The sequence below is a fragment of the Trichomycterus rosablanca genome, chromosome 25 (genome assembly GCF_030014385.1).
Source record: "Trichomycterus rosablanca isolate fTriRos1 chromosome 25, fTriRos1.hap1, whole genome shotgun sequence".
NCBI classification, from domain to species: Eukaryota; Metazoa; Chordata; class Actinopteri; order Siluriformes; family Trichomycteridae; genus Trichomycterus; species Trichomycterus rosablanca.
In genome coordinates, this window is record NC_086012.1 from 16,631,235 (window position 1) to 16,641,706 (window position 10,472).

The following is a 10,472-nucleotide window of genomic DNA, read 5'->3' on the forward strand; positions in this document are numbered from 1 at the left end:
TACTAATAATAATAATAATAATAATCAGAGCATCTAATTTAATCTACTTTTATTCCACCACTGATACCACATTCAGAGTCATATAATAACAACATTAAGGCCGCAGACAAATAAATATACAATCAGTAATTAATCTGATATATTTCATTCTTTAGATTTATTACATTTTCGATTATTATTTAAGTGTCAACTTTTATGTCAAATATAAAACATCATTTCATTTATGGGGTCTTAAATTGTTCATTTGCAATAAAACAGCGTGTACAGTTCAGTACAGAAGTATTTAAAGCGCACTACATAAACAATCACATTTTATTTTAATTAATTATTTAAAAGATGTAAATGAAAAGATAAAATATATTTAAAATAATAAAACAAAGACACAAAAACAGATTAAAATCCTTACACGCTGTCCCTAATGATTAGTTAAAAAAGGTGATGGAATATAATAATAATCCTAATACAATAATAATAATAATATAATAATAATAACAAAAATAATGACAATAAAAATAATAATCATAACAATAGTAATAATAATAATAATAATAATGATAATAGAACATATACTTAATTATTGATTTTAACAAAGAAAAATATGTGTTATCTAAATGCACCGTAAAACTGAAAGGAAATATTGTTCACTCTCTTACAGACAAACAAATAAAATAAACCCATTACTGCAAGTACATTTTCAAAACGAATTAAAATCCTACTGCACATTTTTTTTAAATAATGTGTTTATTATTAATTATTAGTATTAATTTTAGTATTGTATTCCCTTTATAATCATCAGATGAACTAAAATTAAACAGTGGACATGGTAAATGTATAAAAGCTCAGACGGTTGAACTCATGGCTCCATGTCCATAATTCTCTCTTTTTTTTTCTCCTGCTGTAAATGAGGGAAGAAAATCTCGAGTCTGGACTCAGATGTACTTTGACCTTGTAACGTGTAAGAAAGGCAAGCAAACACAGAGAGAGACCAACACCAAACTCATAATAAAGCCCTTCAGAGGAAAGACAAATCATTCAAACTGTATTCTTATAATATATAATATAATAAGGAATATGTATGTATTTATTTATGTTTGTTTTACCCTTGAAGACTTAGTTTTTCTGTTGTTGCTTGCACACTGGACTGAGTTCCTAACCTATACGACCAGAAATCAATTCAGTAATCAATATTTAAAAGCCCTTTTTAGTCTAAATATCTCAGATCCTGTGTAAGTAAATCATTTTGAGGACTGGACAGTGTTTCCAGTTTATAATGGACTGTAGAATGATTTAGTTTAGTGGTTTAACAGTGCACACTGGTTTTCTCTTGCTTGCTGAGATGGGAGACTGGGTGAGTGTGTGAAGAGCTTTTTATTTTACTCCTTGATGTCTTTCCCTTTTTGTCGCCTTTAAATGATTCTTGTATTAGATTGACTTGCTAATCAGGAGAGTTTAACCCGCTGATGGGAGCTGAATACACAATACATTCAAATTCAAACACACAACACACACACACACACACACACACACACACACATATCAAAATAACATATTAAGATACAGACCTTCATAACTACATATTCATCAACTTATATGTACCCCAACACTCTGTACATATACATACTACTCCACCAATCTACCTTCTAACCAACCTTCCTCCTTACATAGTTATACTTTTCTAGCCGAAACATACTTTACTTAGGGGTGGCACGGTGTCTCACAGCAAGAAGGGCCTGGGTTCGATCCCCAGGTGGAGCAGTCCAGGTTCTTTCTGTGTGGAGTTTGCATGTTCTCCTCCTGTGTCTGCATGGGTTTCCTTCCAGAGTCCAAAAATGTGAGTGTGTGAAGAGTCTTTTATTTTACTCCTTGATGTCTTTCCCTTTTCGTCTCCTTTTAATGATTCCTGTATTAGATTGACTTGCTAATCAGGAGAGTTTAACCCACTGATGGGAGCAGAATACACAATACATTCAAATTCAAACACACAATACACACACACACACACACACACACACACACACACACACACACACACACACACACACTTAATATTAAAGGCATCTTACTTTACCACATATCAGTTTACACACATCAGCATAACGTTTTAATATACAAACCTACATAACTACACATTTATCAACTTATACACACACCATTTACATTTTCAAACTTTAGCAGATGCCTTTATCCAAAGCGACTTACAGTACCGTGACAGTATACAGTTTCAACAATTGAGGGTTAAGGGCCTTGCTCAAGTGCCTAACAGCAGCAACCTGGCAGCAACCTTTTGATTACTAGTCCAGTAACTTAACCACTAGGCTACGGCTTGCCCACCAACACTGTACGTATACATACTACTCCACCAATCTACCTTCCGACCAACTAACCAACCTTCCTTCTTACATAGTTACTGTATACTTTTCTAGCCGAAACATACGTTACTTAGGGGTGGCACGGTGTCTCACAGCAAGAAGGTCCTGGGTTCGATCCCCAAGTGGGGCGATCTAGGGTTTTCTGTGTGGAGTTTGCATGTTCTCCCCGTGTCTGCATGGGTTTCCTTCCAGATTCCAAAGACGTGCAAGTGAGGTGAACTGGAGATACAAAATTGTCCATGACTGTGTTTGATATTAAAACTTGAACTGATGAATCTTGTGTAAGCAGTAACGACCTGTCCTGTCATGATATTAAATATACAGGTATATTTCCACTACCTGTATTCAGACATTTGATAACACTAAAGGTGAACGAGTTTCTAAAGTACACAGGGACAAACATTAGAAAAAACTGAAAGTACAGATCCAGAGCCACCATGTAAACATCCCTGTACTGTTGCTTCATTCTGCAAGAGAAATGTTCGTGGAACTAAACATAATTAACCTGGGCAGGTGCAGCACAGTCGATTTCACAATGTGCTTTTAATTATGACAAGAAAGATTAAAAATAGTAAGAAAGTAAAATAAAAATAATTTGAAGAGAGAGTTGCAGGATGAACTAAATGCAGCAGGAACAACAGTTACACAAAGACAAATAATCACAGAACTGCAACTTAACATAATATTCAAGGATTTTGGGAATCAGTCCGAATTAAGGTGATAGGTCAAGTACAGATGCTGGATGAAAGGGCCTGAGATCGGTGTTCCAGTTAATCCCATAAAATGTATAATGGGGTTGCGGTCAAGGTTCTGTGCAGGTCACCAGAGTTCATTCACACTAAACTTGCCAAAGCATCTCTTTATGGACACTACTTTGTGCATGCTTGTGCTGGAACAGGAAAGGGTCTTCCCCAAACTGTTGTGGCAAAACATGTAAAAAGCATGTAATTTATATTTTATGAAACATTATATACACCTGTTTGAAGTGGACGTAGCTAAATTCCACAGTAATTAGCAGGGATTCCCACATACTTCTGGCTATATAGTAATATATACCGTATATAGTGTAATAATCAGTGTTCCCCTACATACTGTTTAAAGTGTACGTATAGAACGAGTGTGTGTGTACAGGTGTGTGTACAGGAGTACTTTGCAGAATTTAAAGACCTGTATGAAGATGCATCCCTTCTCTCATCCTATTAAAGTCATTTCCTGTATTTGGGTAAATGTGAGCAGCTCTTCGTTAGCACATTATAAACGGACTTATTTACTCTGGCGGTGGTTTATGGGAGGGCCGGTAAACGTCGCCTCCTCCTCTGGTGTGTCGGGACGGCGGCAGTGCTATAGGACTGGAGGTGGCTGTTGGAATTAGTAGATGATTAAACCAAACAGGTGTAAAAGGAACCTTTGTGTGTGCGTGTGTGTGTGTGTGTGTGTGTGTGTGTGTATGTGTCTGTGTGTGTAAGAGGAACCTTTGATAGGGGGCATGTTAACAACCTTCCCAGAGATCAGTGCTAGCAAAGGACACACCCAGACTGTCAGGTGATTCACTGTTGTTCATAATGGCTGGATATTTTTTCCATGACCTGCAGTAAAGGACTCGTTTACTCAGAGGAAACACCTTCAGAAATGTGTGTTTATCACCTCAAAAAAATTAAGATTTGTACCAAATACCTCAGTGACTTTTAACTTGTAGATCTGCCCTAAATTACTACCCCTAAGTCTCCATGGATAAACATGGGCAACCCTGTGATGGATTGGTGCCTTGTTCAGGGTGTTCCTGCTGGATCTGGGACAGTCGAGACCCTGACCAGGATAAAAAGCAAATAAGAAACAAAAAAGAAAAACTGATGTTGGTCAAATGTTGATGTTTCAGTTCATTCCAGAGCTGTTCAGTGGGGCTGTCTGTCTGTCTGTCTATACCTGTATACTGTATTATTATAGTACTATATTATTACTATTACTATACTACTATATTATTATAGTATTTACTATATTATTGACCAGCATTTATGTTGTTCATAAAGACATGAAGAAAAGCAAGCAAGAAAGAACAGACAGACAGACAGACAGACAGACAGAACAGACAGACAGAAACTTTCTTTCTTTCTGTCTGTCTGTCTTTCATTCTTTCTGTCTCTCTGTCTGTTCTTTCTTTCTGTCTGTCTCTTTTTGTCTTTCTGTTTTGTCTGTCTGCCTCTTTCTGTCTATCTGTCTGTTCTTTCTGTCTGCCTGTCTCTTTCTTTCTTTCTTTCTTTCTTTCTTTCTTTCTTTCTTTCTTTCTTTCTTTCTTTCTTTCTTTCTTTCTGTCTTTCTGTCTGTCTGTCTGTCTGTCTGTCTGTCTGTCTGTCTGTCTGTCTGTCTGTCTGTGTTTCTTTCTTTAAACCGAGATTTTCTTCATGTCTTAATAAAGAACTTAAATGCAGGTTAATAATATAGTAAATAATATAATAATACAGTATATAATAATCATATTTCTGGTTGTATATATAGTCATGCTGGAACAGGATAAGCCCTTTTGCAAACTGTTGCTACAATGGTGGAAGTATAAAATTCTCTTTATATAACTGATTTAGGCTGAAACACATGAATTCATATATTAATATTGTTTATATAGTGTACACTGTACAGGCTCCTTATACACCAGAGTAACTTTTAAAATAAAAATGTATAATGATGGATTTTTTGTACCTGAACTGAAATAAACGGGACTGGTATCTGAACGACTGAACTGGTGAACTGGAAGGTGAACTTATGAACATTAATGCATCACATTGACAAAATAAGTGCCGCTCAGCCTGACGATCTCCATCACGCCGCTTCAGCTGTTATTACATTTTTACGAGGCCTCATTAGCGCTGAATGGAGGTGAACGGCCGCGGGCCGCTGAGGGCTGGAGGCAGTCAGGCTGGTGAAAGTGCCTGGAGAAGATGTGCTGGAATAACAGATAAGAGCTTCAGTCATCAGTCATTAGATTCAAGTGTTTAAAAAGCCATTAGAGCTGGATCACATGATCTCTGGTCTCCTCCTGCTCGCCGGGCACCGAGGTACCGAGGCCTAAATTTAGATACAGACTGGAGCTGGAGTGTTATCCAGCATCGGAAAGTTTCAGCTGAACCGTTCACACGCTCCCACGCTCCGTCCATTTAATATAAGCTCTTATTTATTTTCTGTCTGTCTTTCTGTCTGTCTGTCTTTCTGTCTTACATATTTATGTCTTTTATTCTTTATTTATAATTTTTTTTATAAATGTCTTTCTTTCCTTTTTATTTCTGTCTGTCTCTCTGTCTGTCTGTCTTTCTTTCTGTTTTTCTTTCTTTGTCTGTCTTTCATTACTTCTGCCTGTCTGTCTTTCTTTTTCTTTCTGTCGTTTTTTCATTCATTTTTTTTTCTTACTTTCTGTCTGTCTATCTTTCTGTCTTTCTGTCTGTCTGTCTGCCTTTCTTTCTTTTGTGTGTCTGTTTTAGCAATTGCTTTATCCCGGTCAGGGTCGCAGTGGGTCTGATTCACTGGGCGAAAGGCAGGAAACACCTCGGACAGGTTGCCAGTTCATCACAGGGCACACACACACACACACACTTTGGGCAGTTTTAGTACCTCTAATTTAAGTAGCACCTGACTGAATGTCTTTGGACTTGTTGGAGGAAACCCGAGCACCCGGAGGAAAACACAGGGAGAACATGCAAACTCCACACAGAAAAAAACTGGTCTGCCTGGCTGGAGAATCAAACCCAGACCCTGAAACATGTAGAAGTGAACTGTGATATCAGAGGAAATTTGTCTGATAAAAAACTTTGAGCTGGTTGTAATTTAGCTTAAGTATATAAGTGGGAGCATCACGATATGGGGCTGCTTTTCTGCTAAATAAGCTTGGACACTTGGGAACAATGTATAGGGATGTAATAGGGAATAATTTAATATTTCTATATCTAAAAAATTCCGTATCGATATATTCTGAGCTCCGATTTCAGCGGGCTGCACCTCGTTCCCTGTGTGAAAATCGAAGGCTGCCGGTTCTTGTTGTTCTTTCCGAGCTCCAGCACTCAGCCTTCATCCTGTTGCGCCCAGGCCTGTGTTTTGTCTAAAGTTAAGGTTAGCCTACGCCGCGGCCTGTCGCTTTCCCTGAATCAGCTGTTTAAAAGCAGCGGCGGACGCTATCAGCTCCAGCACCCACTACGTCACCCGGTGCCAAGACTCCGGAGAGGAGACGGAGACGCAGACGTCCTGATAGGACGCGGGACGAGACTGAAGGACTCTGTGTTGTCTCTTCTGAAGCAGAGGAAGCGTATCAGGATCAGGGCTCAGTCTGTTTTTTCTTTATTTTAAATCCACAAGGTCACTCTGAGGCCCTACATTTATTCTTACATTTATTTAATCTGATTTTTTATATCCAAAGTGACCTACAAGTGAGGTGAGCACATGAGGGTTAAGTGGCTTCACACCTAGAACCTGCTACACACACACACACACACACATCCACACACACATTAAAAGCTCACTTTCCTGTAAATAAAAGCCACTGCTCTCATTTACACTGAACTGAATTACATTTTAATGCACTAAGCACTGATGTATTTCGTTCCTTCTGTCTTTCTGTCTTTTTTATTTTTTATTTGTTTGTCTTTTATTCTTTCTTTCTGTCTGTCTTCCTCTATCTGTCTGTCATTTCTTTCTTTCTTTCTTTCTTTCTTTCTTTCTTTCTCTATATGTCTGTCATTTCTTTCTTTCTCTATATGTCTGTCATTTCTTTCTTTCTTTCTTTCTTTCTTTCTTTCTTTCTTTCTTTCTTTCTTTCTTTCTTTCTTTCTTTCTTTCTTTCTTTCTTTCTTTCTTTCTTTCTTTCTTTCTTTCTTTCTTTCTTTCTTTCTTTCTTTCTTTCTTTCTTTCTTTCTTTCTTTCTTTCTTTCTTTCTTTCTTTCTTTCTTTCTTTCTTTCTTTCTTTCTTTCTTTCTTTCTTTCTTTCTTTCTTTCTCTATCTTTCTTTCTTTCTTTCAGCTGAGCCCCTGTATATACCTTCCTAAAAATTTTGTTTTTTATTTTATTGTTTATTTTTTTATTCTAACTTTTCTCATTATGGTTGAGTTTCATGTTACTTCTGCTGTAACCATACAATTCCCCCTCAGGATTACTAAAGTTCTACTCATGGAAATGTTTATTGTTATGTATTAATCATTATAAATAATGTTCCTATAAATGATTTAAATATTCTGTACTATAATTGTGTATCCTTTGGGATTATAATTGCCCACAAAGGTGCTGGACGGGATCCTGGGTTTAATCTTCACCTTCAGTTCTCTGGATCGCCATCCAGTCTAGTCCAGCGTTTCCTGGTAGAACCCGACCTGTCGCGAGCATGACCGGGACAAACGTCCATAAACGTTTATTTCACAGTTTTGAAACTGGATGTTTACTGAGCTCTCGGCTGCATGGTGTAATGCTGAAACCCACCGACAAAAGAACAAGAAGTTTCATTTTTTCAGCCCTCTTTGTTCACTGAACAAATAATTTCTCTGTGGGTTTGATAAGACTTCTACCCACTCTTATAAAGTGCAGACGCAACAAACACGACTGTGGCGATACGCCTTCTTGTCCTTGACTGCCCAAACGAACATGTCCCATGACCCTAGCGTGTGCACCTAGCTGAGAAAAACACCCCAAGCAGACGTCCTGCTCCTTTGTGAGGGCAGATACACAATAGCGTGACGGCTTCTGGTTTCTACGCTGTGACAGGGGCTTTGTTTGGGCACAAAAAGCACACACTTTCTACCTCGTTCCAATTACGCCCTTATCAGACCTCCATCGGCTAGTCAAACCGCACTTATTCTTTTTTTCTTCCTCATGTGAGGTTAGTACCAGCGCTGTACCAGGTACTGATTCAACCGGGCTCAGTGTTTGCCTCTGTGTTTACTCATGGCGGGAATGGAGTGTTTGAGTGCGGCTCGGCTCTGGTTCCTACTGGAAGGAGAAAGAGAGACACGACTCCATCGATAAACAAGGTGTCACCCCCGCCCGTTCCTCCCAGACTGATCGCTTTTTAAATTTGACCCGGTGTTTGTTTCATATTCAGAAATGTACAGCCCTGTATCGTCTGTCTGTTCTGGCTGCCACGTGTTTGCTTTTCAGAAGGCGTACGAGGTCTCTGGAAAGAGCGGAACAGTGGAAACGAGGCCTGATAGGGTCACGTGAACGGTGCTTGGTAACGCTTGGATTCGGTTGGTTTTGAAAAGGCGTTGGTCAGGACTGGCTTCGTACCACTTAGCGTATTACCTTGTAGTGTCCATGTTACGCTAGTATGAGACGACATTATTTTATTAAACTATCTACGTATGCAAACCTTAAGCAAACCTTTAGCAACGTTGGTCGCTAGTATAAACATAAAGTGTCTTAATATAGAATTTTTTAGGTTTTTAGTCTTTTCTCACTACAAGGAAACATTTTAAATTATTCTCTATTATCGTTAAGCAGAACGACTCATAGATAAAGTTAAGAAATTGCAAAATATTGATTAAAATTATTAACAAGTATTCAAGTATAGCGTGACTGGCTCTGGTTTGTACGGTTGTATGGTGTGACGGGGCTTTGTTTGGCCCCAAAAAGCTCACATATTCCCTGTCGCCTAATTTACGCCCTTATGACACCTCCATCGACTAGTCAAACCGCGTTTATTCTTTTTTTTTTGTCCTCATGTGAGTACCTCAGAACTAGGGACTTGTTAGTCAAAGATAAAGTTGAAAGATAGCAAAATATTAATTAAAATGGTCAACAAGTATTCATTAATAGTGTGACTGGCTCTGGTTTCTACGCTGTGCTAGGCACTTTGTTTGGGCACAAAAAGCACACACTTTCTACCTCGTCCAATTTACGCCCTTATCAGTCCTCCATCGGCTAGTCAAACCGTGCTTATTCTTTTTTTTGTCCTTATGTGAGTACATCAGGACTAGGGAATGGTTAGTCAAAGATAAAGTTAAAAATAAGTAAATCATTGATTTAAATAATCAAGGAAAGTCCACAAGTCTTCATTATTAGCGTCACTGTTTCTGGTTTCTACTGTCTGACTTTGAGCTCAAAAAGACACTTTCTACGTCGCCCGATTTACACCCTCCATCGGCTAGTCAAACCGTCCTTATTCTTTTTTTGTCCTCATGTGAGGACCTCAGAACTAGGGACTCGTTAGACAAATATAAATTTAACAATAAGCAAAGTATTTATTAAAATGATGACAGAAAGTCCACAAGTGTGCTTTAATATTGTGACAGCTTCTGGTTCCTACAGTGTGACTTTGTTTGGGTACAAAAACCCTCACACGTTCTCCGTTGCCCAATTTACGCCCTTATCAGTCCTCCATCGACTAGTCAAAAGGTGCCTTTCTTTTCTGTCATCATGTGAGTACATCAGAACTAGGGACTCATTAGACAAAGATAAAAATAAAAAATAGCAAAGTAGTATGGAATAAAATGCTAAAGCCACAAGTATTCAATAATATTGTGACTGCTTCTGGTTTCTACTGTCTGACTTTGTTTGGGCACAAAAATACACTTTTTACGTCGTTTAATTTAAGCCCTTATCAGACCTCCATCGGCTAGTCAAAAGGTGCCTTTTTTTCTGTCCTCATGTGAGGACCTCAGAACTAGGGACTCGTTATACAAAGACAACGTTACAATGATGAAGAAAAAGTCCACAAGTGTTCATTCCATCCTAAAGAGCCCAACACTGATCCCCCATTACTCAGCCTTTAATTATCTCCATGACCCCTCCTCCTCTCCACATCCACCGGGTTCTGGGTTTGTTTTGATAATCCTCCTCCTCTATTCCTCGTGCCGGCTCTCCGAGGAGCCTGATGTTTAGAGAACGTCAGAACCCCGAGGAGATCTCGGGCCCGCAGAGAAGGCCACCGACTCTCCGTCCACCCGATAGGGAGATCCCAAACACAAGATATGCAAACGATAGTGACGAGGAGGCAGTGAGCTGTCGCTGGTGTGTGTGTGTGTGTGTGTGTGTGTGTGTGTGTGACCTGCTGGAGGAGAGATTAACCACACTGAGATAATTCCATCTACCTTCAGCGACAGAGATCCATCGCTAACGCTAAACAAACGTCATGTGTGA

At 38.8% G+C, this 10,472-nt stretch overlaps 1 long non-coding RNA gene across 1 annotated transcript in view; it reads right to left on the minus strand.

Annotated features, from left to right (window-relative positions):
* Positions 1-618: 618 nt before the first annotated feature.
* LOC134302890 (uncharacterized) overlaps positions 619-10,472 on the minus strand; it is an 18,915-nt gene continuing 9,061 nt past the window's right edge. Inside the window, exon 3 of the long non-coding RNA XR_010007593.1 lies at positions 619-1,940. This is a non-coding gene — a long non-coding RNA (uncharacterized LOC134302890). The remainder of the gene's footprint in view (positions 1,941-10,472) is intronic.